The following is a 26,547-nucleotide window of genomic DNA, read 5'->3' on the forward strand; positions in this document are numbered from 1 at the left end:
CGATACATTCCACGCCAGTAGTAGCGGTGGGACAGGCGGGTGTAGGTTTTTAACACTCCAGCATGAGCGCATTGTGGGTCGGCGTAAAAGGAGGCGCATATGTCTGAGCGGAGACGACTGGGAAGGACTAAAAGCCATTGGCGTCCTTCGGAGAGATAATTCCGTCTGTATAGCAAACCATCTCTGATAACGAAGTGTTGTATTTGACGGCGCATACCTCTAGGGATATTTTGCGAGGGAGCTCGACTCAACAAGTTGATAAGTGAAGCGATCCAAGGATCTTTTCGGTGCTCCTGTAGCATGTCGCTGACACTAAGTGCAGATACGTTGGGGGCAGGCGAAGACGGCGACTTATCACTACATCGTAGAGGTGATCGGGACAAAGCGTCTGCGTCGGAATGTTTTCGGCCAGATCGGTAAACGACGTGGATGTCGTACTCTTGTAGCCGAAGCGCCCAACGGGCGAGCCGGCTGGTGGGATCTTTTAATGAGGAGAGCCAACATAATGCGTGATGATCTGTAACCACGCTGAATGGGCGTGGTTACAGATCATAAAGATAGGGTCGAAACTTGCCTATGGCCCATATGATGGCTAGACACTCTTTTTCGGTGACTGAATAGTTGGCTTCTGCTTTGTGAGTGCACGGCTGGCGTAAGAGACGACGTACTCATCAAATCCAGGTTTACGCTGGGCGAGCACCGCACCGAGGCCAACTCCGCTAGCATCCGTGTGTATTTTCGTCGGGGTAAGAGGATCAAAATGTCGCAGTATTGGAGGTGACGTAAGAAGTTGGCGACTGTGGCAAATGCATCATCACAAGCTGACGACCAACTAGAAAGGTCGTTGTTGCCGGCAAAAAAGTCAGTCAAGGGCGATATTATGGAGGTGAAGCTGCGAATAAAACGACGAAAATATGAACATAAACCGAGGAAGCTGCGAAGTTCTTTTAAGGTCTTCGGCTTCGGAAATTCGGCAACGGCACGTAGTTTCGTCGGATCCGGAAGAATGACATCTCTAGATACAACATGGCCCAAAATTAGGAGTTTTCAAGCGCCGAAGCAGCACTTCTTCAAGTTGAGCTGTAGACCGGCGTTCGTGAGGCAAGCAAGCACTGTCTCGAGCCGCTGAAGATGCGTTGAAAAGTCGCTTAAAAATATCACGACATCATCTAAATAACACAGACATGTCTGCCATTTCAGGCCACGGAGTATGTTGTCGATCATGCGCTCGAAAGTGGCAGGCACATTGCAGAGCCCGATTGGCATGACGTTAAACTCGTATAAGCCATCAGGGGTAACAAAAGCCGTGTTGGGGCGATCAGCCTCAGCCAAGGGAACCTGCCAATAACCTGAACGCAGATCTAGTGACGAGAAGAACTACGCGCCTTGTAAGCAGTCAAGGGCATCGTCTATGCGAGGTAGCGGGTAAACATCTTTGCGCGTGACCTTATTCACCTGGCGGTAGTCGACGCAGAATCTTATTGAGCCATCCTTTTTTCTTGACTAGAACAACTTGGGATGCCCACGGGCTGTTAGAGGGCTTAATAACACCTCGCTTCAACATGTCGTCAACTTGTTCCACGATTATGCGACGCTCAGATGCTGATACCCGATACGGACGCTGACGTAAAGGAGCGTGAATGCCAGTGTCGATTTCGTGAGATACAGTGGAAGCACGGCCCAAAGTTATTTGCTGGTGGTCGAAGCTGGCGCGGAAGCGCTCGAGGAGGGTGATGATGTCGGTGCGCTGCTGGGCCGTAAGGTTGTTGTCGATGCAGCGCGAGATTGCGTCGGTGAATGATTGAGAAGAGGATGACGCGCAGCAATCAGCAGCGTCAATAGGTAGCGTAGTCGAGTGGTCAGGAACTACACGTGCACTCGAGGGATCAATGTCATCGGTAAAGCCCAAGCACTCTCCGCACAGTAACTTGGAAGGCGAGGGAAACGGATTTGAAACATAAATTGCACTTGATGCGTCGTGAACATTCAGAACGGCGAAAGGAATCAGGAAGCACTTGCGGCGAGCAGCGCTTTCAGAAGGCGTAAAAAGAACAGTTGAGCCACTAGAGACGTCACAGGAAAGCGGAACTAGGGCGGATGAGAACGGGGGTATCAAAGTGTCGGCGGCAACGAAAACTTTTGCAGGTGAAAGGGACGATGGATGGATGGATGGATATGGCTGTACCCTTTAGATCGGGCGGTGGCTAGCGCCACCAAGCCGTAATATCTAATGAACCAAAAACTATATTTATTTTTTTTCCTTAAAAAAGAGTTTGAGGATTCGTACTTTGCAGTGAAGAGTTTAATTTTCACTCGCGCCTTGACTTTAGCCACCAATCAGATAACCTCCTTCTAGTGAAGTCTACCCGCTTAAAGTTTATTTTGCCCTCCCGGTCCCTAAACCCCAGTGCTTTGAAAAACTCTGCGCCATCATCCTGAACTATAGGGTGAAGCCCTTTACAGAACATTATCAAGTGTTCGGCAGTTTCCTCTTCTTCTCCACACGCACTGCATACTGTGTCTACCCCTTCGTATTTGGCCCGATATGTCTTGCTTCGCAGTACTCCCGTTCTGGCTTCAAACAGTAGAGAACTACCCCGAGTATTATCATAGATCCTTTCCTTGGCAATTTCCTGATTAAAAGTTCGATAGACCTCTAGTGCGGACTTCTTAATCATGCCCATTCTCCACATGTCAGTCTCCGTTTCCTTCACTTTCTTCTTAACCGATAGTACTTTTTGGTTTGGCCACCTGCTGTTTTCTAAGTATTTACCAGTCAACTTCGTGGTTCGCTTCCTCCATTTTGTATCGACATTCTTCATGTACAAGTAGCTGAAAACCTTCCCAGCCCAACGTTCTTCCCCCATTTCTCTCAATCGCTTCTCAAATTTTATCTTGCTGCTAGCTTCCCTGCCCTCAAATGATGTCCATCCCATATCACCTTGTACTCCCTGATTTGGTGTATTCCCGTGAGCTCCTAAAGCAAGCCTACCTATTCCACGTTGCTTAATTTCTAATCTTGCTTGAACTTCTGATCTCATGCACAAGACCGCATTGCCGAACGTCAGCGCAGGAACCATGACCCCTTTCCATATTCCTCTCACAACATCATACCTATTGTATATCCACAGTGCCCTATTTTTCATGACTGCTGCATTCCTGTTATCTTTAGTCGTCACGTATATTTCGTGTTCCCTCAGATACTCGGTCCCATTGCTTATCCATACGCCCAGATATTTGTATTTATCTGTTATCTCTAGCGTGACCTCCTGTATTCTAAGCTCACTACCTTCGTTGTCATTGAAAATCATGACTGCTGATTTTTCCTTACTGAATCTGAAATCTAACCTATCTCCCTCATTACCGCAGATGTCCATCAATCTCTGCGAATCTTCCTTGTTGTTGGCCATTAGCACTATATCATTTGCGTACATTAATGCTGGTAGTGCCTGATCAATAAGTTCTCCTTGTTTGACTAAAGAGAGGTTGAAGCCCAGTCCACTTCCCTCTAATTTTGCCTCTAATCCTTGTAGGTACATCATGAATAATAAGGGTGACAAAGGGCACCCCTGCCTAAGCCCCCGTTTTACCTCTGCAGGCTTGGATACCTGTTTTTCCCACTTTATAACTACCTTGTTACCTTTATAGATACCCTTTATAAGATTAGTGACTACATGTTTCACGCCTAGTGTGTCCAGTATTTCCCACAATTCCTCTTGAACCACGCTATCGTACGCTCCCTTGATATCCAAAAATGCTAGCCACAGGGGCCTGTGTTCCTTTTCTGCTATTTTGATGCACTGCGTCAGTGAGAACAGATTGTCTTCCAACCTCCTGTGTTTCCGAAAGCCATTCTGCAGTTCCCCCAGCACCCCCTCATCCTCTATCCACGCCTGCACTCTTTCCTTTATAATCTGCATCGCCAGCCTGTAGACCACTGATGTCACTGTTATACGACGGTAGTTGTTTATGTCAGCTTTGTCCCCCTTTCCTTTATAGATCATGCTCATCCTGCTAAGTTTCCATCCATCGGGAACTTCACCATCGATTATTATTGTGCTCACTGCCTCTCTCAAAGCCTGCTTAGACTTCGGACCTAATGTCTTTGTCAGCCTAATTGGAATGCCATCTGGGCCTGTTGATGTAGTACTAGGAACCCTTTTCTCAGCCCTTACCCACTCTTGTTGTGAAAATGGAGCCATTGCACCACTTGATTCGTCCTTGTCTATTGTGGTGCATAAAGTACTTCTTTGTTGAAATTTTTCTGTCACTTTTGTTCTTATATATTCAATAGCTTCGTCCCCTTCTAGCCTAGCACCTTGGGCAGTAGTTATAAATCTCTGCTCTAGGCTCGTCTCATTTCTTAGGGAGTTTAGATGGTTCCAAAATTTCGCAGCTGCCTTTCTATCTTTTTTATGTACTTCTGCCAGCCACTGAGCTCCCTTCCTTCTAATCTTTTCATTGATCAGAAGGGATGCATCCCTTCTACAGATTAGAAAGGTTGCCCATTTTCTTTCAACATCATCTGTCGGTTCACCCCGCTGCTTAGCATGTCTGTGTTCCCTAGAGGCTTCCTGACGTTTTGCTATGGCTCTCTTAACTTCCTCATCCCACCAACTTTTGGGTTTGTGTCTTCTTTTCCGGGGTGACTTATCACGCGTCTTAGCAAGCTCTAGCTCAAAGAGTCTAATTAGATTCGTGTATGTCCATACTGTCTTAATATCCTCTGTGATTACTTTCTCAATTTGTTTAGTGGCTATTTCAATTTGCCTTTCCGGATAAAAATTTTCCTGTAGTTGCTCATCTTGTCTCCTTCCCACTTTCACTGCTCTTCCAAAACTTAGCTTGATACGTTTGTGATCACTACCCAGACCTCTGGAGCCACCTTCATCTATGTGCATTCCCCTGAGCTTATCATACATCCTATGTGACATCAGTGCATAATCTATCGTCGACTGAAGCCTTCCTACCTCCCATGTTATTTGCCCTTCACACTTCTCGGTACTGTTGCAAATGATCAAATCAAGCCTTTCACACATATCCATGATCATTTTGCCTGTCGGGTCGGTATACCCATCTATATCTTCTATGTGCGCATTCATGTCTCCTAGTATAATTATCTCGCACTCTCTTCCTAACTCCTGAATGTCCTTTGATATACACTCTACCATTGTCTGGTTTTCCTCTCTGGCCTTTGCTCCCGTCCACAAGTACACGAAACCAAGGAGTTTCATTTGACCTGCCACTTTCCCTTTTAGCCATAAATGTTCCTTGCACTCCTGCTTGACCCTTTGCCAGTCTGTACTTTTATGAATGAATGCCCCAATACCACCCCCCTTTCTGCTGCCTTCTGTTCTATTACAATATTCCCACGCGTAGTCCGGATTGTTCGGAGGTTGTTCCATGTCCCTGAAATGTGTTTCTACAAAGCCTTATACCATCGGCCTCTCTTCCCTTAGCTGTTCTTCCATCTCTTCCCACTTCAGCCTGTTCCTACCATCCTGCATGTTAATATACGCTATGTCTGAATTGGCTCGGCGCTCGTGGCTACGTCGATTTATGCCCCGGACTCTACCTATCTTAAATATTGGTGCCACTTTGGAATCGTATCTGTCTATACCACCTGTCGAAGAGTCCCCTGGTTGTTTTCCTCGTTACTAGCTATCCTGCACCCCGAAGGGCTCGCTTGCCCCCCAAAAAAGCTACTGCGCGTCCTGCAAGTCGCCAACCCACCTCATGACCTAGCCGCCCATCGAAGTGAATTCTGTCTCGTTGAAAGCAACCCCACCTATGCACCTCTCTGTTTATTTCCACCACCTCAAAGCCTTTCTCTCGACTCATCCGCCATATCTCTTGGTTTGCGTTGACCACCGCTCTTTGCAGGGTACTATCACGCACCGGTACCTCCGGTATCGTGCATATCACTACCTGTACCTTGGGAGAAGTGGCGCGCATGTCATCGACGCCTTTCGCCAGTGTGGCTGCTAGTCCTGCTGCATCTCTATTTAGGACATCGTTTAAACCGCCTGAAATTATCACTAGGTTTCGTCTATCAGCTGTCGTTTTGAGCTTTGCGCTCGCTTGCCTCATGACTGCTTCCAGCTTGCGTCCGGGGAACGCCCCTACTGCAACCCTCTTGTCACCTCTTACCCTCTCTTTGATGGCTTCTGTGCATCGATTTAAATTCGAGTCCCCGGCGATTATCACATGCTGCGACTTTTCAGCTGGAGCGTTCTGCACCTGGGGGCTACTTGCACCTGTGACGCCGGCTGCTTTCTTCCCTCCCTGCCCCACCACTACCTCGCTGAAGCTGGGCCTTGCGACACTTGAACCGGCTAAACCTGTGTTTTCCAAACTTGCCTGCTTTTCCTTCTCCACCGTTCTGGTTGCCGGTTTCCTACTGTTCTCTCGGTAGGTCGCTTCTTTGTTCAGCTTCGCTAGCGCTTCCTCGGCGGACTTCAGTCTTTCTCCCATTGCCCTCGTTTTCTCTTGCTCTGTCGCCAACTCAGTCTCGAGCTTGGCGATTCTCACCAGCAGTTCACTCTGGGCAACCATCATTTTCTCCATTTTTTCCTCGACCTCACATTGCCTACACTTCGCGTCAGCCTCTTCTCCATCCGCTTCTACGCTTGGGTCCACTTTCAAACTCACTTCACATCCTGAACACTTTACAGTCTTTTTAACCATGCCTTTCTGACACCAATTGTCCCTATATTCGATAATTACTAAACTCGAGCCCTGCACTACGAGAAAAAAAAAGTCTAAGCTCTACTACAAAAATGTGTGTGTTCAATGTACGCGTACCTCCCCCACGGGGTGGCAAAAGAAAAAAAACAACAAAAAATTGGGACGAGTCGACAAAAAATTGGGACGAGTCGAGTGAAGCAGCGCCGCATAACGGCGCGAACTCCACTTCAGCACGAGCACAGTCGATGACGGCATGATGAGTGCAGAGAAAGTCCCAGCCTAATATAGTGTCTTGGGAACACTGCGGGAGCACTACAAACTTGACGATATAAATATTGTCAGCGATAGCGACACGGGCTGTGCATGCAGCAAAAGGGCGAATTCGTTGCTCGCTCGCAGTGCTCAAAACGAAGTCGTGAAGAGGCATTGTGACTTTTTTTAGTCGACGGCAAAGTTTTTCAGTCATAACAGACACTGCGGCGCCAGTATAGACCAATGCAAAAACAAGTATGCCTTCAATGGAGGCAGCGAAGACGTTGGACGGCGAAAAACAAGGCCTTGTGGAGTTCGAAAGATCCGCAGTTCTTGCGCCCGGAACTGCGGCTCCTAGTTTTACTCAGGGACAGGGCGAGGTCGATGTAGCATAGGGGAAAGGGAACGGCGGTGAGGTGAAGGCGATCGGTGTCTGTTGATGTTCCGGCGAGGTGAAAATGTGTCCATGGTTGCAGTCTCGCCAGATACTACAGGCTCTGGTCGTTGTGGGAAATCATAATTGTTGGGCCTGACGTCATCACGCAGGAAAAACTCACGCTGTCGACAAAATCGTGCCACGTGACCCGCAATTCCACAGGCGAAGCATCTGGGGCGGTTATCTTGAGTGCGCCAAGGGTTCTGAAAGCGCGGAGGTGGTGGTCTGGAGAAAGGACGGGCAGCCTGGTACATAGGCTCAGTCGGTACGACAAAGGGGCGCGTGGACGTAGGCGTTCGCGACAAAGAAACGTGGCCGTTCGCGTCAAGTGGACGTCGAGTTCCGTTCAGTGCTTCGGCCTATGTCAATGGAGCAGCCACAGGTGGTGCGTGAGCTGTTGGTAGCACCTCAGACACTTGCTCCTGGACTACTCGCTGTATTGATGGCGCTAAAGTAGATGGGGCACCTTCGGAGGTATAAGGCACGAGGGACAACTGGCGTGCGACCTCCTCTTGTACAAATTGCTTGATCTCGGAAGCAAAATGGTGTGGTTTATAGCAGTGCCAGCCGACGTTAAAGCGGAGATTGTTGCACATGGCGCGCTGGCACGACGAGTGGTGTCACGCTGTTTCCAGAGCTCATCATAGCTCTGACAAAGTTGGATCACTTCGGCTACCGTTTGCGGGCTTTTGGCGACAAGCATCTGAAATGCGTCGTCAGTCACGCCTTTCAAGATGTGCTTGATCTTCTCGGCTTCTGTCATGGGCGAGTTGACACGCCGGCAAAGGTCGACCACATCTTCGATATAACTGGTGTAATTCTCACCATTCTACTGAGCCCTTGTACGCAAGCGCTGTTCGGCCCGTAGTTTGCGAAGCGCTGGGTGGCCAAACAAGTCCGCGAACGCCTTTTGGAAGGCCGACCAGGTGGGGAGGTCTCTCTCGTGATTACGGTATCACAGACTGGCTACGTCGGTCAAATAAAATTGGACGACAGTAAGCTTGTGTGCATCGTCCCACTTTTTCTGCTTGCTCACCCGGTCGTATTCGTCAAGCCAGTCTTCCACGTCTTTGTCATCGGTTCCACTGAAGGTAGGCGGATCGCGTTGCCGAAAGGAGCCGAGACAGACAGGAGGTGCAGTAGTTGGAGCCGAGGCGGCCGCCTGCTGATCGTCGTCCGTGGACATTGTAGCAACTGGAGGCAACGTACGGTTTCACAATTCCAGGCATGGGCGTTACCCAGCACTCTCCACCAATTATAATGGGGTGTTTTAGAGTGGCACTCTTTTATAAAACAGGAGAGCGGTCACGACACGTAAGTGGCAATGGCGGAACCAGTGTGAGTACCCAGCCAACCATATGTCGTCTTCTTCACCGACTGAGTCATACCCCCTCCTTTCTGAGTAGCACTCATCTTCTTCACTACAAAATAAATATATAAATAAATGAATAAATAAATAAATAACTCAGTTAACTCTTTTTGTGCAAGTAAACATTTGTAGCAAGACGCGACAGTGGCGCACAGCTGAGTTGGTGTTTTCCATTCGGCAAGACAGCAGTAAATGCCACGCAAAGCAAGCGCCAGGAAGGTTTCTTTCAGAGATTTTTTTTATTATATGTGACAAACGTATACAATGAAGCGTAAATTGATTTCTAAACAGAGTGAAGTGTTTATTTGGTCTTTTAGCAGCATTTCCCAGAGCCATGTTCTCGTGATGTTTTCTTGTGTTTATTCCGTGTAGTGTCGAACTCCTTATCGACATCGTAATCAGTACCTGCAAAAGATACCCTGAAAATGGTAACTATTTCACGACAGTCTAAAACAGGACAACAATCTACAAAAATGGGGACTCGGGGCATTCCGTTGCTAATTATTCTGCAATCAACTGTGGTACTCTGCAAGGAGCTATGCTGTCACCCGTGTAATTTAATTTAGGAATGACCACGGCCGCGAAAAAACTGAACCAGATTAACCATACACGCTTTGAAGTATACGTCCACGACATAGCCATATAGACCACCGATGGTTGCATAGGGCAGACTGAGACAAGACTGCAAGAGAGCGTACCCACCGTGGAAAGCACTTGGTGAAACGGGATTAAGCTTTTTGGAGCCCATGTCTCAGCTTTTGTTCCTAAAGACCTAAGGAACACAAAGGACGGCAAGAAACACCAGCTTTTCTTGCGCTGTCACGATGAATTCATGATCAATCAGGTCAAAAATAATAGAGCTTTAGGCTCCCACAAAAACGCTGGAGGTGGTGACCTAAATGCTATTCAGCCAATTGTCAAGAAAACAGACCAAGTCATCAAGCTGCTAAGGCGAATCACCAACCGACACCGGGGCTTTGGTGAGTACAGTACTTTGACGGTAAGTGGGGTTTCACGTCCCAAAGCCACCATATGATTATGAGACGCCGAAGTGATCGACTCCGGAAATTTCGATCACCTGGGGTTCTTTAACGTGCATCCGAATCTGAGCACACGGGCCTAAACCTTTTCCGCCTCCGTCGAAAATGGAGCCGCTACAGCCGGGATTCGATCCCGTGACCTGCGGGTCAGCAGCCAAGTACCTTAGCCACAAGACCACCGCGGGGGGGGGGGTGGCGAGAACAGTGCTTTAGGACTAGTACACCTTCTCGCTCTCCATCACTTCACCTACAAGGCAGGTCTACTCAACTGGTTACAGGCCAAACTGAACAAGCTACGTCGACACTAGAATGATAAATCTGGTCAGGGCTATTCTAGGTACATCCATCAGCACCTTCGAGGAGAAACTCATGAGCCTAGACGTGCACATACGACGGAGGACATGGTGGAAGTGCAACAGATGGCACAGCAGGAAAAATTGAAAAAAGCGCCAGCGGGTAGGCTGATACTCGAAGAGATCAATCAGCCCCGAAAAGTCAAGGTACCAAATGGAGGCCAAAGTGGAGTTATGTGCGAGCTTACTAACGTAATCAGAACTACGGTGCTCTCACAAAGCGTGCATCCTAAACACATTGTTAGCAGTAGAAAAGGGAGAGCAAAGGCTCTACTAAATGAAACTGAACAAAATGGACCACAGGTGGTCCACGTGCTCACCGCCTGCAGGAAAGGCGAAGAGGCCTACACGGCCGGGGTGGTCGGCAACAAGGGTGAGGTACACGACGCCATCACCATACTATCTAAGAAATCTACATGGTTGACGGATCATGCGAGAGGCCTTTGTCCTGCAGTGGGCGTAGTCATGCTGATGATGATGATGTCTCTGTGCCTGGAGGGAAACTTATTGGTAAAGTCGACGCCATATTTGAAACTGAAATTCGATAGTGTTCTGCACATAAGGGACAAGTGAACAAGACTGGAATGAACCTCAAGGAGGGGACGAACGACGCCACACAAGGATTCGCCTCGTCCATTATAACCAGATCAACGCTTACACTACCATTCCGGGTATCATAAATGTACCTTATTGACTTGGAACGATATAACAGTATAGTACTACACGGGGCGTAAGCAATTACCAGTGCCTCACGGAAAGTTGAACAGGGCTTACGCAGTCACGCTACGTTTTTACTGGAAACCGCGACTTACCCCCTTCGTATTTTCTTAAAGGCGCTCCCCCCGAAAGCAAGGTTCGAAAATGTGGAAACCCTTAAGCTTCCCCTTTAAGTGCTTAATGCGGTAGTGATACCCTGTCCGCAATGTGTACTTCAACTACTTAGTGCACCCTTTTTATTGTATCGTGTTACTTCAGAAGTTTATATTGTGGATTACTACAATATAATCGATAAAGTTAGAGGTAGCTTGTGTAAATGATGTTTTCGCATATGGCTGTCTTCTGTGTAATTATTAGAGGTCACATTCATTCATTCTGTGTGATGGGCAGCATGCTTTAAACCACGAGTGATTATGTGCATGAAATTTTTCGACTTGCTATGCACCCACTACATAGTCTTGAGAGAATACGCGCAGCACTGCGTGCGCCTCTTGCAATGGGCAGCCGGCTTTAAGCCATGAAGTTATTTCGTAATAAGATGTTCTGCCACCCGATAGCGATGTACCGTCGATAGCAAGCTTATAACACTAACTCGGCGACGTGTGATTTGGACTAGTTTGACTGATGGTAGCCGCAAAGTGGTGGGTGCTATTGCCGAAATAATACCTCGGTATGCAAGGATGGTAAGTCGGCATTTATAAAAATCTTCGCAACAGAACCCATACGTACACGGCGCTAGCGGTAACCAAACTGTTTCAGGACATGCTGTGGAGCGTTCGTGTTAAGCTTGCTGACAAACGTACGCTTGCATCACGCAATAGTATTGCGATATACATGTTATATTGTCACGACGTCAAAACAGAGGTCTTGCCGCAGAGATTGAGACACTATAAGCAGGTCGATCTTTTTTAATTAAAACGCGCAAGCGAGTTCTTCTTTTTTGTCCATTTCGTAGTCCTTCGTGGCACATGCACAACTGCCATCGTCTTTCTTGAGCAATCACGTGACATTTGCCTCCCTCCGAAAGAAGCATCGTCCCGATGCGCAACTTAGGTGCTCTACCAGGCGTATGAAGTGGTCATACGAAAACGGCAACCGGGAGCTAATGTACTCGATAAATACGGTTTCATACGCACTAGTTGCACGACTTCGGGCAAATGCTTTTGGCGCCTATAACTACAATCAGTGTCGGGAACAACTTTGTAGTTCACGTCGTTCAACCGTCGCGTGCCGCTGTATGGACCGAAGTACCGTCTTAGCAGTTTCTCACACAGTCCACGTCGACGTATCGGAATCCAGACCCACACTTTGTCGCCTGGTGTGTAGCTAATAAACTGGTGTCGGGTGTCGTAGCGTTGTGCGTATTGATGCTGCTGATCATTGATGCGCACGCGCGCGAGCTGTCTGGCTTCTTCGGCACGCTGAGTGAATTCTTCGGCGTCTACATGAATGTCATCACACTCATGCGGCAACATGGCGTCCAGTGTTATCATGACTTCGCGACCATAGATAAGACTGAACGGTGTCATTCCCGTGGTTTCTTGTCACGCAGTGTTATAAGCAAAGGTCACGTACGGCAATATCTGATCCCAGTTTTTATGTTCCGTGTCAACGTACATGCTGATCATGTCTGTGACGGTCCTATTGAGGCGCTCCGTCAGTCCGTTTGTCTGCGGATGGTATGCAGTTGTTCTCCGGTGAGCTCTACAGCTGAGTCTGAGAACCGACTCAAAAAGCTCTGCGGTGAAGGCAGGTCCTCTGTCTGTGATCACTGTTGTCGGAGCGCCATGCCGATGGACGATGTTTTCGATGAAGTATTGAGCGGCTTCTGGTGCTGTGTCGCGCTGCATAGCTTTAGTCTCCGCATAACGGTACAGGTAATCAGTGACCACAATAATCCATCTGTTCCCTGTTGTGAAAGTTGGAAAGAGACCCAGGAAATCTATTCCAATCTGGGTGAACGGCTTTTCTGGTGCTTCGAATGGATTTAAAAGACCGGTTGGCTTGCTAGGAGGCGCTTTGCGTCTTTGGCAGTCGGTGCAAGTTTGCACGTGATGATTAACAGCAGACGGTAACTTTGGCCAGTAGTACTTGCATCGTAGTTGGCACAATTTTCGGGTGTAGCCTAGATGACCAGAAGTTGCTTCATCTTGGCACGCTTCCATAATTTCTTTTCGAAGAGAGGCAGGCACGACTAGCAAGTGTGGGCTACCGGTTGGTGACAAGTTTTTCTTACAGAGAACATCGTTTCTCAAGCAAAAAGATGGTAGTCCTCTAGCAAATAACCGTGGCACGTCTTTGCGTCGTCCTTCTAAATATTCAATGAGTGGTAACAGCTCAGGGTCACTGTGCTGCTCTCGTGCAATAGTGGCCGTATTCACAACTCCCAAGAATGCCACGTCGATGTTTTCGTCATCAGGAGCGACAGTTTTCACTGGCGACCGTAAGAGACAGTCGGCGTCGGTGTGCCTCTTCCCAGACTTATAGACGACGGTCATGTCAAACTCTTGAAGCCTTAGGCTCCAGCGCGCCAAGCGACCATATGGATCTTTGGGGTTGGTGAGCCAGCACAAAGAGCGATGGTCGCTAAAAACCTTGAAGGAGCGGCCGTACAAATACGGACGAAATTTGATGGCTGCCCACACCACGGCGAGACACTCCTTCTCGGTGGTCGAGTAGTTCTCCTCCGTGCGAAAGAGAGTTCTGCTGGCGTAGGCTATCACTCTTTCACAGCCATCTTGCCACTGCACCAGAACGGCACCTAGACCTACATTGCTGGCGTCAGTGTGAAGTACTGTAGGGGCGTCCTGGTCGAAGTGTGCCAGGACTGGAGGTGTTTGCAGGCGTTGTCGTAGTTCATTGAATGCCATTTGCTCCTGTTCACCTCAAAAGAAGGGGACGTCCTCACGTGTGAGTCGTGTCATTGCGCTGCCACAGACGAAAAGTCCTCGATAAATCGCCGGTAATACGCGCACAACCCTAAGAAACGTCTCACAGCCTTTTTGTCACGCGGTGCAGGATATTGCGCTGCGGCGTCTATTTTTGTCGGGTCAGGTTGAACACCCTCGTGACTGACGACGTGGCCTAGGAAGTTGAGTTTGTCGAAACCAAAATGACATTTTTCTGGTTTTAAAGTCAGGCCGGCCGAGCGTATGGCTTGTAGTATGGTGAATATAGGCTGAGATGTTCCTCGAATGATGCTGAGAATACAACATCGCCCAGATAGACCAAGCATATTTGCCACTTCAGGCCCAATGGTACGGTGTCAATGAGACGCTGAAAAATGGCTGGCGCCGAGCACAACCCAAAAGGAAGCACCCTAAATTCGTAAAGGCCATCAGGCGTTACAAAGGCCGCTTTTTCACGATCTCTCTCGTCGACTTCTATCTGCCAGTAGCCGCTGCGGAGGTCCATTGAAGAGAATTAGTGCGCCTTACGTAGCCGATCGAGTGAATCGTCTATGCGGGGCAGTGGATAGACGTCTTTCTTTGTGACTTGGTTCAACTTGCGATAATCAATACAGAAACGCAAGCTGCCGTCTTTCTTCTTGACCAAAACCACGGGGGACACCCAAGGACTTTTTGAAGGTTGTATGACGTCATCCACGAGCATCTTCTGTACTTGCTTCTGAATCTCCTCGCGTTTTTTCGGAGCCACACGGTAGGGGTTCTGCCAAAGCGGTCGCGTGTTGTCTTCAGTGATGATGCGGTGCTTGGTCAATGGTGTCCGCTGGACCTTTAACGTACGTGAAAAGCAGTCTTCAAACTGGTGTATAAGTCCAAGCAGGCGCTTCCTATCTGAGGGCGGTAGCGTGGAGCAGATGTCCACCGACAAAGTTGTCGAGGCAGGGAATGTCGCGTCATCTGGTTGCAAAGCACAGAAATCCCCTGCTTGGTCTATATCGTCGAAGTAGGCAATTGTGGTACCCTTCTTGATTTGACGGCGCTCGTTGCTGAAGTTTGTGAGGAGCACTTCTGCCTGTCCACCAGTAAGCGTTAGGATGCCTCTCACGATGGAAATGCCTTGCGTGAGCAAAAGAGTGACTATGTGCTCCACTATCACGTCTTAATGGGAAGGGCACCCACTGGACACAGACACAAAGCAGCAGGATCTCGGTGGCAGCGTCAGATTGTTGGCTATTCGCAAACGGCCGCGTAGTTCGTCGCTACTGTCGTCGACATACGGATGTGCGCAAAACGTCACCTTACGTTGAGGGATGTTGATAACAGCGCCATGATCTCGAAGAAAATCCATGCCCAAAGTTAGCTCTTTACAGCAGTCTGGCAACAGGACGAAAGTCGTTGCGAAGCTACAATCCCCAATGCGAAGTCGAGTGGTGCATTTACCCGTGGGAGTCATCAGCTGACCACCAGCACTCCTTATGTGCGGCCCTGCCCACGGTGTCTTGACCTTTCTAAGGCGGTCGGCGAGTTCTTGTCGCATGATCGAGAAGTCGACGCCAGCGTCGACCAGTGCTGTAACGTGATGTCTGTCAATGAAAACGCAAGAATCAGCACGTACAACTTCACCGGCATTAGTATTCGTCGTCGTATTCCTCGTCGTATTCGTCGTCGTATTCGTCGTCGTATTCGTCGTGGTTGTCGTCATATCTTTTTGCGATGATAGGGGGAACTTTTCGGTGTCTCGACAATTGGCAACCTTGCCCCGGAGGTCGCAGCAGTTAGTTTCCCCGGCGCGGGCTAGGCGAACGGCCTCTGGTGACGTCCGCGTAGCTCTGAGGTAAGTGACGTAGACGCGCAGGAGATGGAGATTGCCAGCGACGTGGTGTAGTTGCTTGGCCAGTCGACAGTTGATCGGCATCATGGGCACGATGTTCTTTAGAGTGGAAAGAAGCGGGACGAGGAAAGTTCCCGAACCCGGAATCGCTATGACGGCAATAGCGGGCAATGTGACCTGGTTCTCCGCAGCGGAAGCAAATAGGTCGACGGTCGTCCATGCGCTACTATTCAGTTCGGCAAACTGGTGGTCGTCTCATGGAATCTTGTTGCCACCAAGGTACGGCAGCGGGTCGTGGCTGGAAGGGTGTCGCCACAAATGATGGTGGAGGACGACGGACCGCATCAGCGTAGGTCGCTGGATGTAGCTTAGGATTTGGCGCGGGTGGTGTAACGGCTTGCCTCAACTCCTGGCGGACGATTTCGGCAACAGACGCGACGGGCGGTTGGGTAGGAGGGACGAAGAGGGCCCGAAGTTCCTCACGCAATATTTCCCTAATCATTTGTCGCAGGGAACTTTCACATATGGCAGTGTTCTCAGCTACAGCACTTACTGCCGTGTGGTTCAGCAGGCGGTCAAAGTGTCGGTATCGTTGTCGCAGTGCGCACTCCATGACAGTCGCCTCTCTTACGAATTCATCTACTGTTGTAGGTGGATTTCGTACGAGGCCCGCAAACACTGGTTCTTTGACACCCTGCATTACGTGACGCACCTTCTTCGCCTCGGGCATGTCAGGGTCAACTCGTCGAAACAGACGGATCATACCCTCTGCGTACATGGCGGCTGCTTCGTTGGGTTTTTGTTTTGTACGCGAACCTCAATCAGTTCCTGTGCGCGATCCCGTCGGTACAAGTTCGAAAATGTGGCGAGGAGGCTTCGACGGAAGTCTTCCCAAGATTGGAAAGTAGCTTCGTGGTTCTCGTACCACGTGCGAGCGCTATCTTCCTGGGCGAAATGTGCACGGCCAAGTTTGTGCTGTTCGTTCCGGTGGTTACATACAGCGACCCGTTCGAACTGTTCGAGCCACTCCTTGACATCCTCGTACTCTTCCCCATGGAAAACTTCGGGAATGCGAGGATGTTCAAGAGTCACCTGGGAGAGAAGAGTGGTCTGCGATGTAAGGGTAGCCGTGGATGTGGTAGGAGCTGCCATGGTGGTTAGAGGGGGAACAGGTGCGGACTCCGGACTTAGGCCTAGTAGGCGCCGACTGAATCGGTGCACCGGAGTCGTGACGAGGGGCTGGGTCTCTGGACTAGGTGAACGGTTCCGAGCAAGACTGTCCTGCATCCGGTTGTAAGCTCCAGCACCTCCACCAGTGTCACGACGTCAAAACAGAGGTCTTGCCGCAGAGATTGAGACACTAGAAGCAGGTCGATCTTTTTTATTCAGAACGCGCAAGCGAGTTCTTCTCTTTTGTCCATTTCGTAGTCCTTCGTGGCACATGCACAACTGCCATCGTCTTTTTTGAGCAAGCACGTGACAATATTGTGAAGCCTGCATACGGGCTGTGTGTTTGTAAAACATTACGTTAATTCCTGTGCATTTCCAAGCTGAGAAAGTTACTTGAATTGTACTTCCGGGCAGAGGCTATAGGACCCTGGAGTTAGTTTCTATGCAGTGCTTGTAGTACAATTGTCGCTTTATTACTGCAACAGTGCAACTTTCTGCAATACTATGTGCTAATTCAGTACGCATTCTAATAATTACCATGATTAAAAAGGCGTGGGTGTATGTAGAGACCAGCTTGGCACGCAAACGGCCTTGGTTCGATCTTCACTTGCACCTGGAAATATTTATTAGCTAGTTTATTTACATCTTTCTCAAACTTTTGGTCACGCACAATGTAATTAATTTTCGTTCACCACCAACGAGGCCGACGCCGACATGTACACTGATGCCGACACACGAATTTCTGTGAAAGGAGCTCTTTAACGTTGTCGGGTTGAAACACGTGGTCAGAAACCACACACGGCATGACCTTGACTACCAGAGGATGGGCTGCGTTGTCGGAATATGCCGCAGCTTATGCTGAAGGCAAATGTAGAAGCAATCTTTCAGAAAAATAAGCGCTTTCATTGGTGCTAGCCAGTACCTACACGAAAATGAGGTCTTCACCTTGTTTCAGGTAAAACTCCACTTTTGTTGTGAAATTATTTAAAACAAAACACACGTGTTGGGTGTGCGAATAGAGTAACGGTGTTCTACAAAGGGTGTTTTGAAGGAAATTAATCATACTCCATAAAATTGTTCTTTATACCAGAGTCCCGATAACTTTTCCAGCCTCATTACTCAGCCTTCCAGCCACACTTGGGGAAACGTAGGTGTCGATATGGCATGGCAGCACACCACTGGTGATGTGAAAGTAAAGAGAAGTTTTGTCCTTGTCGTTTTGAAAATGCCTTGTCGACGAGGCAGTGGGCCCTCCATTTCATTCGGTTAGACAAGACGATGAAGGAAAAGAGGTCAGTGGCACTTACGCAAAGGAGTCTAAACAATTTAGTTTGTTGTGTGAAAGAAGCTCAGATAATTTTCTGCGGCAAGCTTGTCATCAATTGACCTGTTACAAAAGCTACTATCGGGAAGTTATGAGCTTCGTGAGAACGGCGAAAAAAACATGGCTGCCTACCATGCCTGTTTACATTTGTTGTTTTACGCGATAGTGCTAAAAATTTAGTTTCACAGAAATTCCGGCGTCGGCGTCGTTGGTTACGAGTGCAACATCATCACCTTTGCATGACCGAAAAATCGAGAGAGATGCAAACAAAGCAAACCCAACAAACTTCTGTTTTCGAGTGGGGATCGAACCCTGGTCGTTTGTGTGACCAGCGGGTGTTCTACCACACTTCCACGCCTCTGCTTGTCAACACAGTGAAAATAACTTGCTGTGCTTGGAAACGCAGTGAAGCTAACTTTCATGCTTTACAAGCAAACGCGTGCTGCATACATTCTTCAAAATACAACATAAAACATTGCCGTAACACTGCGTAGTACAACCAGACGTTCCCATCGGGCATCAGAACATGGGATTATAATAATGCCTTTCTAATTGAAAGCCGGTCGCCCACTTCATTTGGTACGCACGTTACTGCACCCTTGACGCCACTTGTAGGTGTATAGCAAGTTCGAAAAGATTATACACACTATAACTGTTTGAAGTATGCACCAGGAACAGACATTCGCTAACGCGTTGAAGTCCTAAAGCCGAAGCTTAACACTCCCCCAACTTCGTTGCCAGACTTCATTATATCTGTGTAAATTACTTACTGTGAAATTTTTGCTAACTCTTTCAATGATTCGGATTTCTTTACGTTATATCGCGTTCTTCTTCTCACGTTTTCTTTTTTATGGCTGCTCACGGTGAGCAGAAGCGGCAACATGGCAAGTCATTGTTGTGATTCGTCCAGTCTTGACGACGTTTTTACTCATAATCAGAAGGAATAAACCTGAAAACATTGTGCCGTTTTCTGCAGTTTATGTGCACGGCATGATACTATATGCAAACCACAGCCACGCGCTTTGGCTGGCTGTACTCATGCAAGCGTGTAAATCAGGCATACTTCATCTGCGTAACTATATTTCACAGACCTTTTTTCAGAGGTTTCTGCTTTCCTCTGCTGGAACTGGTGTGTCCTTTTGACGAGTTTTATTACAATACTGTGAATACTGAACTATTATTTTTTGCAGCCACTTCGCACAACGACAATTATTGTTGCAAATGCCTAAATGAATACTACCCTATTTTCCACAGTAGGCAAGCAAAAGTACCCCATTAGTGAAATGAGTAACTTAAAATAACTGTAGAGTCGATTGAGGTTTTGCTGGGTGTCATTTTACCCACATAAGAGCGTCACCTGCTAGAGTCGCCCGACTCACCAAGAAATGGTAGTGTGACCCTACGCAAGAGATTCCTTTCAAGAGGGCCAGGGGGTTCTCCGAAAAGAGTGGCACATACTTTTTATTTTGGATTGTATTACTGTATTACTCCAGACGATAAAAGACAACAGCAGCCGCGTATCCTAAAGCAGCTGCTTGCCTCATTTCCCATAACATCCAGACTTCTTCCATGGCATTCGTTGCTTAAAAACTATCACTTCGTTCAGGAGAACTTTGTCTAACTTTAAACCGCACTCTCAAGGCTTTGTTTGAGCACGCCTACTCACTTTTTGCGTGTTACTTAGTTTCAATCGGAGATTTTCAGTGATCTTAGTGCACCAAGAAGATAATGCCTATAAGAATATTTCTTGCATTTCACTGGCAAAAACTCAAGATAAACAAAAGCTACAACTCTACCAAGTTTTCCAAACCCAGTAGTGATATGCATCAGCATTTACACATGTTTGGGGTGAATTCTCAATGTGCCTCTTTCAATGTTTACGGTGCGTTGTGTCAAGATTTGTGAAAGTTTGGTGAAGCGTTGCGTGAAAAAGGGAAAATGGACGTCATGCGCTGGCATCCGCTATATAGAACAAAGCTTTGTGTGCAAAAATGAGCAAAAGATAAATAAAAAACAAAAGGAGCGCAATATAATCATGTTGAGTCATTCGAGTCAACTTCTGCACACCTTGCATTAGCGTTGCGCGAGTTGTAGCAAATAGCTGCGCTCTCGGAACATAGCAACTCTCTAGTTTCAGAACCACGACCACTGGTCATTACTTCTCACTCTACATATGTCACGCCAGTCTCGATATTTTATTACTACTGTGTTTTACCCACCATTAAACGTGAGGAACTTTAAACCCTTATACAGGCATCTAACATTACCATATTTCACGTTTGATATCTCCTGGCGCTCTTTGACCATCTAATGGTCTGTGCGTCAAAAATCATTGCATATGATCAAAACAGTTGGCATATTTCAGCTGTTTTGCCAACATAACTTCGACGTGGCAACTTGTAATGTATATAGATAACATGAAGGTTCCTAAATATTGTTAACAGTGCAAGATAATTTAAAGAAAAGTATAACATACCGCATCGAGGGAACACCACGCTGCCAATTTTGAATCATCGCCTTCCTTATTTGCCGTGAGGCCCGTATTTTTGGGGATTGTACAGCTGCCTCTGTAGGTCCCGCCGTTGCTTCGGGGTTAACATGTTGACATTTGGTGGGAAAGGTTTCTGCCGACGGGGTAGGTGGAAACGGTTATTAGAGCCAGGAAAGTGTGGTCGAAAGCCGAGAGAAGAAACTATCCCCGGGTTTGGTTGAGGAAGGGGTAGCGCAAACGCCCATGGACCTCTATCTTCTATCGCGGACAGAAGAAAGGCTAGAGCAATGAAGGCGATTATCGGTGTAGAAGCGGAGCCCTTCATCACAGATGTATGGCGCACGATGCACCTCGCAGCCATTCAGAGCTGTTATATACCACCGTTCACAATCAGGACTGCTCAAATTTTCTAATGCGTCAATGTTGGTAGATGTCTTTATTGTGATTTAGAGTCATTACAGATAACTACTCGCAAATTTAGGCAGTGTTACATCTCTTAACTTGCCACTAGCTTTCAATCTAAGCACGAACGCTTGAGACGTTGCTCCTTCATCTTCAGAAATTTTCTGAAGAAATGTCGCTGACGTGTTATACATCACATTAAATATTAAGTTAGAGCATTGTGTAAAATGAGACCATGCACAGTTGGAAGTGAAACTTTAGGTTATTCTTAATGTTGGTATCATACGCATTGGAATTATATGAATATGTGCATGAAATCCAGTTTTTATTTTTTGTTTCCATACGGCCACGAGCTTCTCGATTATTCATTGTCACGCTTCATCGCCACTCATTCTTACCAGGTTTGATTTTTTCCCATTACCACTGACAACTGTTGTCAGGCGTTTTGAATTAACATTAAAGTTGTCATTCATTTTCTACCCCGTACGCCGCTTCTTGAATACTTTGAGCATTTCATTAAGAAACTTGGTGCTAGTTTCCTTCCAAAACTAAGCGAGAATTGCAATTTAAAATTTTCGTTAGCATTGAAAGATTTAATTGCAATTCCCTCTAAATTTAGCGGGGGTTCTAGTTAAAACCTTTTTTTTTATATTGAAACTTTTATTCGCAACCTACCTACTTCAAAACAACTGCCCACCTAAAATAGCGTGACATGCATTTGCTGCTTCTTCGTGTTGCCTTATGAGCGCATTCGTTAACAATTAAATATTCTGAGTTTGTCGGCTACAGTCAGACAGACGGCGCACTTTATTCGGTGTGACTCCTAAAACTCTCTGAAGGGGAAGGAGCGGCGTGTCCTCCACGTCGGCAGTTTTTCAGTTTCAAACGGTGACTTGCGGGTCACTTAACAACAATGTTCCCTGGATAGTATAACTAAAACCCATACGTATAAGCAATATTTATTTATTTTCACAACTGTTTTATATCTTTCAACTCATATATATAAATATATATATATATATATATATATATATATATATATATATATATATATATATATATATATATATATATATACATACATATGTTGTTTGTTTTCGCTGCACTATTCTACGTGTCTATTGTATCTGGGATAAAAGAGTAGCGGAAAACATTCGTGTGTGTGAAATAAGGTTGAATTTCCCTATAATTATTAGGACGATTACATCGCCTTCCAGGGGGCTGAAGATATAAATCCTTATTTATGTTTATTTGCCCAATTATAATCTTAAGAAGAAATTCGAGGCGATGTTTGCGCCTGTGATATTTCGAATACTCAAGCTCCCAGGACTTTAACAAAGCTGTGACTGAGGGTGTGCGTCGGTATCTACTGCATATGAAACGGACTGCTGTTTTTTGCATTCGTTCAATTTTTGTCCACAACACCTTCTGGTGAGTTGATCACACAATACTAGCATACTCTAAGACAGGACGTATGAATGTTTTGTAAGCAGTTAGTTTTACATCCGGGGTGGCATGTTCCAGTTTTTGCTTTAAGAAATAGAGCTTTTGTTTGCCTTAGAACAGATGTTATCGATATGCGAGTGCCATTTCAATGTGTGAACAATACAAATTTCTAGGTATTTGGAACGTGGCATTATATAAAGGATGACTTCAGATGTGATACATTTATGACGATTCCCGCCCACTAGAGTGAATATGCGTAATTGTCGCCTTGCTATAGTGTATTTATTATAAATCACTGATCTTATATTATGCCCATATTATAAACCACTGATCTAATGCCTGTAAGTTCCTGTTCAGAATAATTTGGTCACCTTCGCAAGTAACTGGGGAAAAAATCAAGCAGTCATCTGTGATCCTACCCCTATAAAACGGGGGTGGGATCCTTCAGGACCCCAATATAAGTTTATCATCTATCCATCCATTCATGTGCAAAAAGTTTCATTTTAATAGGAGTCTCAACTATCGAACATAGATTATTAAGAAATATCAGAAAAAGAATTTGTCCTAAAACAGATCTTTGGGGAACGCCCGGGTATACGGCCAGTGGTCTGGAAGGATAATTTTCAATTTTTACAGCCTGTTAACGTGTGGATAAATAGGAATCTATTTATTTTAATACTTCTTTGCTTATTCCTAATCTTTCAAGCTTGAAAAAAAATTCACGTTGAGAGACCTTATCACGGGTTTTCCTAAAATTGACCCAAGTTACATCAGTCTGCAAAAGGACGTCACTGTTTTTATTGAAATCATGGAGCATTTCACCTAATTGTATCACAGTAGAAAGACCATGTCGAAACCTATGTTCGCTTGCGCAAATAACTGATTAGAATTCAGAAAAGTAAGAATATGTTTTGGCTATTAGACGTTCCAGAACTTTACAGCGAACCTACCTCAAAGATACGGGCCGATAATTGTTTACTAACAAACGTTTACCGTTTTTAAAAGTCGGAATCACAACTGCATTGCGCCAGTATTGTGGAAGTGATCGCGTCTCAATCGATTTCACATATATTATTTCTAAATAAAACGAGACCCATTCTGCGTATCTCTTGAGAAACTCTGTTGGTAGGTTATCCGGACCACTTCCTTTCTTCGCATCTAGCTCAAGCAGTAACTGAAAAACACCTTCGCGGTTGACAATAATAGGTTCCATTGCGGTTGTTGCATTGTTACTGATGGATGCTCCTCTCTTATCGCCCTGGTCTATTGTGAAAACGGACTGAAAGAATCGATTAAAATTATAGGCTAATCTTCAACTTTTGTCAGGATACAAACCCCGTGTTCAATCTGCTCCATTCTTTCCTTTCTGTCACTGAAGTAACGGCAGAATTTGGATGACGAACATTTAAGGAAGTTCACAAGCGTTTCGCCAAAGAATTTTTCGGGGAATTCACAAGGGCTTCTTTCAACTTGATTTTTATGCCTGCCACTTCCGCCGCTCTTTTTTTTACTTTTTATTATTCTCTTAATTCGCCGTTTCAAATGTATAACGCTGCGTGTTATCCAGAGATATCGTTTACGTGTTTTCTTTAGACCAGTAGGGACAAAGCTATCAACGCAAGTTACGACGTCGACCTTAAATCTCTGCCACAATTGCTCCACAGATTCGAAATGTGATGCTCACTCGAAATCATTAAAGTGAAGCTCTGGAAAATCTATGATGAAAGTGTCATCTGCCTTTTTGAAGTCGTTTACTTTTACCGGAAGGAACAATTTCTCTAAACTGCATGCACTAGTTTTAATGACTAAAGACAACATTTTGTGGTCGGATATGCCATCCAAAATATTTAAAACATGTTCTGTTATGTTTTGGGACAACAACACGAGGTCTAATGATGACTTCAACGAACATGTAACCCTCGTTTGTTGATGCAAAATTTGTTCCAGGCCATGGCAGAATTTAACTTCCAAAAGTTTTTCGCAGCTAATTGTTTCAGTCTCACCCGGCAAAACATTTTGCCAAGTTTTGTGTGGCAAGTTGAAGTCTCCGGCCATTATCAACCTCGCGGCTTCCGCTAACACGGTCACACAAAAAATCACTTAACAAATCCAGAAACTGAGGCTCACACGCAGGTGGTCTGTATACTGAGCCAATAATATATACTCTATTGTTGAATGTAATCTTACACCATACAGTTTCGCGAACATTACATTGTATCATGCAAGTTGGGATGGAACTTTTAACAATGATAGCAGCACCGCCTCCTCGTGAATCTCTGTCCCACCTGAAAAGCTTGTACCCGAGAGGAACATTGCAATCACTGCGTAGTTCATCACGTAGCCATGTTTCTGTCAATAATACATCATGAGGACTATGTGCCAATAAAAGATATTCTAATTCTGTAACTTCATTTACGATGCTACGAGAATTTTGGACAAGAAAACGTAGCTATGATTGATTTCTTTAACTACCAGCAGAGCTGTCCGAGTCAAAGGATTTATGTCGGTCATGCGCAATCGATACTGGCGTCGCTTCAACTCTGCTATCGTTCTAACATTCCAGTAATAAAAGAGATGGCGTTCATTTTTTTATCATCTCGTACAAACACACGCCCCTTCATCTTCAGTTTATCATGCACCATTGAGACCCTCGCTGCCTTAGCTCAGTCTGGTGCTGAACTTTTTAATTGTTTCTTTTTAGCTCGACTGTTTCTTTAGTGTTATCGTTACTGATACTGAAAAAGTATCCTTTTGTTTCTTGCAATTACGAATTACCTTCTCCTTCTCACGGTGATCCATAAATTTCATAATTACTGGTCTTGCTTGCTTTGCCTGGTCTTTGTTTACCAAATTCATTATTTCTTTCTACCGGTTTAACGTCTACCCCTATCTTGCTTCTGAAAATGTTATCAACAACGGCATCGCGCAAATCTGCCTCGGCCTCATTTCTGGCCTCGGAAAGCCCAAAAACGAGTAGGTTATTTCTTCGGCTTCTGTTTTCATAATCCACTAGTTGTTCTGATGGTGCTAGACTATATTTTTGAACCTTTCAATTTTCTTTTGCATATCCTGCATGGCATTACGATGGCTGTTCATTCTTTCTGACTTTTCATTAGGTTCGGCAACTTTTTTTTCTAATAGCGTTTATCTTCTCATCAAATTCTTTCTGATTATCTAAAGTTTGTTGAAACAATTCAGCAGTCTTGGGACCCTGATTTTTTTCTACATCCCCCGAAGTTAACAAAAGTAGTAATGATAACCAACACTCCACCGCAATGAATCAGCATCGCCGTAAAGTACCTTCGTCCGTATTTTCACAGTGATTTCTTAGAAAATCTTATGTAGAATATGTACGCAAACGTCTTCGAGGTGTATCATGTATGCTGTACTACTCGAGATACTATGCGCCTCTCCGTATACAAATACTCGTTGTATATGCTTTGGCTCATAGTGTAGTAAGTTATGGCATAAAAGTATACGGTCATTGCGTGGCACGCAGGAAAATGACAGTAACTCTATTTTTGTTCGTATGCTGAAAAAATTTAGTTATGAGCTTAACCTCAGCGCCGAAAATTATGCTTTTAAAACTTTATGTATGCCGGCTTTAATCACTTACTAATAAAAAGTGTCGAGATCAGGCACCTTTGAACAAATAGTTTCACCATCAAGTGTTTCTGCACGTTGTTTGCATCCCGAAGACTAATTTTATGTACCCATACGTCGTACAAGGCATGCTAAAAGAATGCGAGATTAAAACGTTCCTGGGCACTTCAATAAGCTACTTACCAGTGTACTGTGCACCTGGACTAAACGTTATAAAAAGAAACGTACTTTATCCCTCTGTACAAGAGTCGTTATAACACAAAAGCGAAACGTGTCTTTACAGACGTAGTTGAGCGTTCAGTGTGCATAGTTTCAGCAAGAGTAAGAAATTTCAAAGGGATGTTAACAATGGCAAGCACACACAGGACGAGCGTGGACCTACAGATGTCACAGCTCGACACTTAATGTGCGCTGTTCAAACAGAAAGACGCCCGAAACAAGCGCGCAGGTATACACAGAACAAACGCGAACATCTGTCACAATTCTTTTTTTGCCGTGCGTCAGCAATGCGCCCCTTTTA

The 26,547-nt window shown here is 46.0% G+C and overlaps 1 long non-coding RNA gene across 1 annotated transcript; it reads right to left on the bottom strand.

Annotated features, from left to right (window-relative positions):
- Window positions 1-9,020: 9,020 nt before the first annotated feature.
- LOC142774501 (uncharacterized) lies at window positions 9,021-20,951 on the bottom strand. The gene is made up of 2 exons (XR_012886420.1): window positions 20,562-20,951; window positions 9,021-9,149 (listed from the first exon to the last, which is right to left on the bottom strand). It is a non-coding gene; the product is annotated as an uncharacterized LOC142774501 (long non-coding RNA).
- Between the last annotated feature and the right edge of the window lie 5,596 nt (window positions 20,952-26,547).

Source organism: Rhipicephalus microplus, chromosome 10, assembly GCF_043290135.1.
Source record: "Rhipicephalus microplus isolate Deutch F79 chromosome 10, USDA_Rmic, whole genome shotgun sequence".
Taxonomy (NCBI): domain Eukaryota; kingdom Metazoa; phylum Arthropoda; class Arachnida; order Ixodida; family Ixodidae; genus Rhipicephalus; species Rhipicephalus microplus.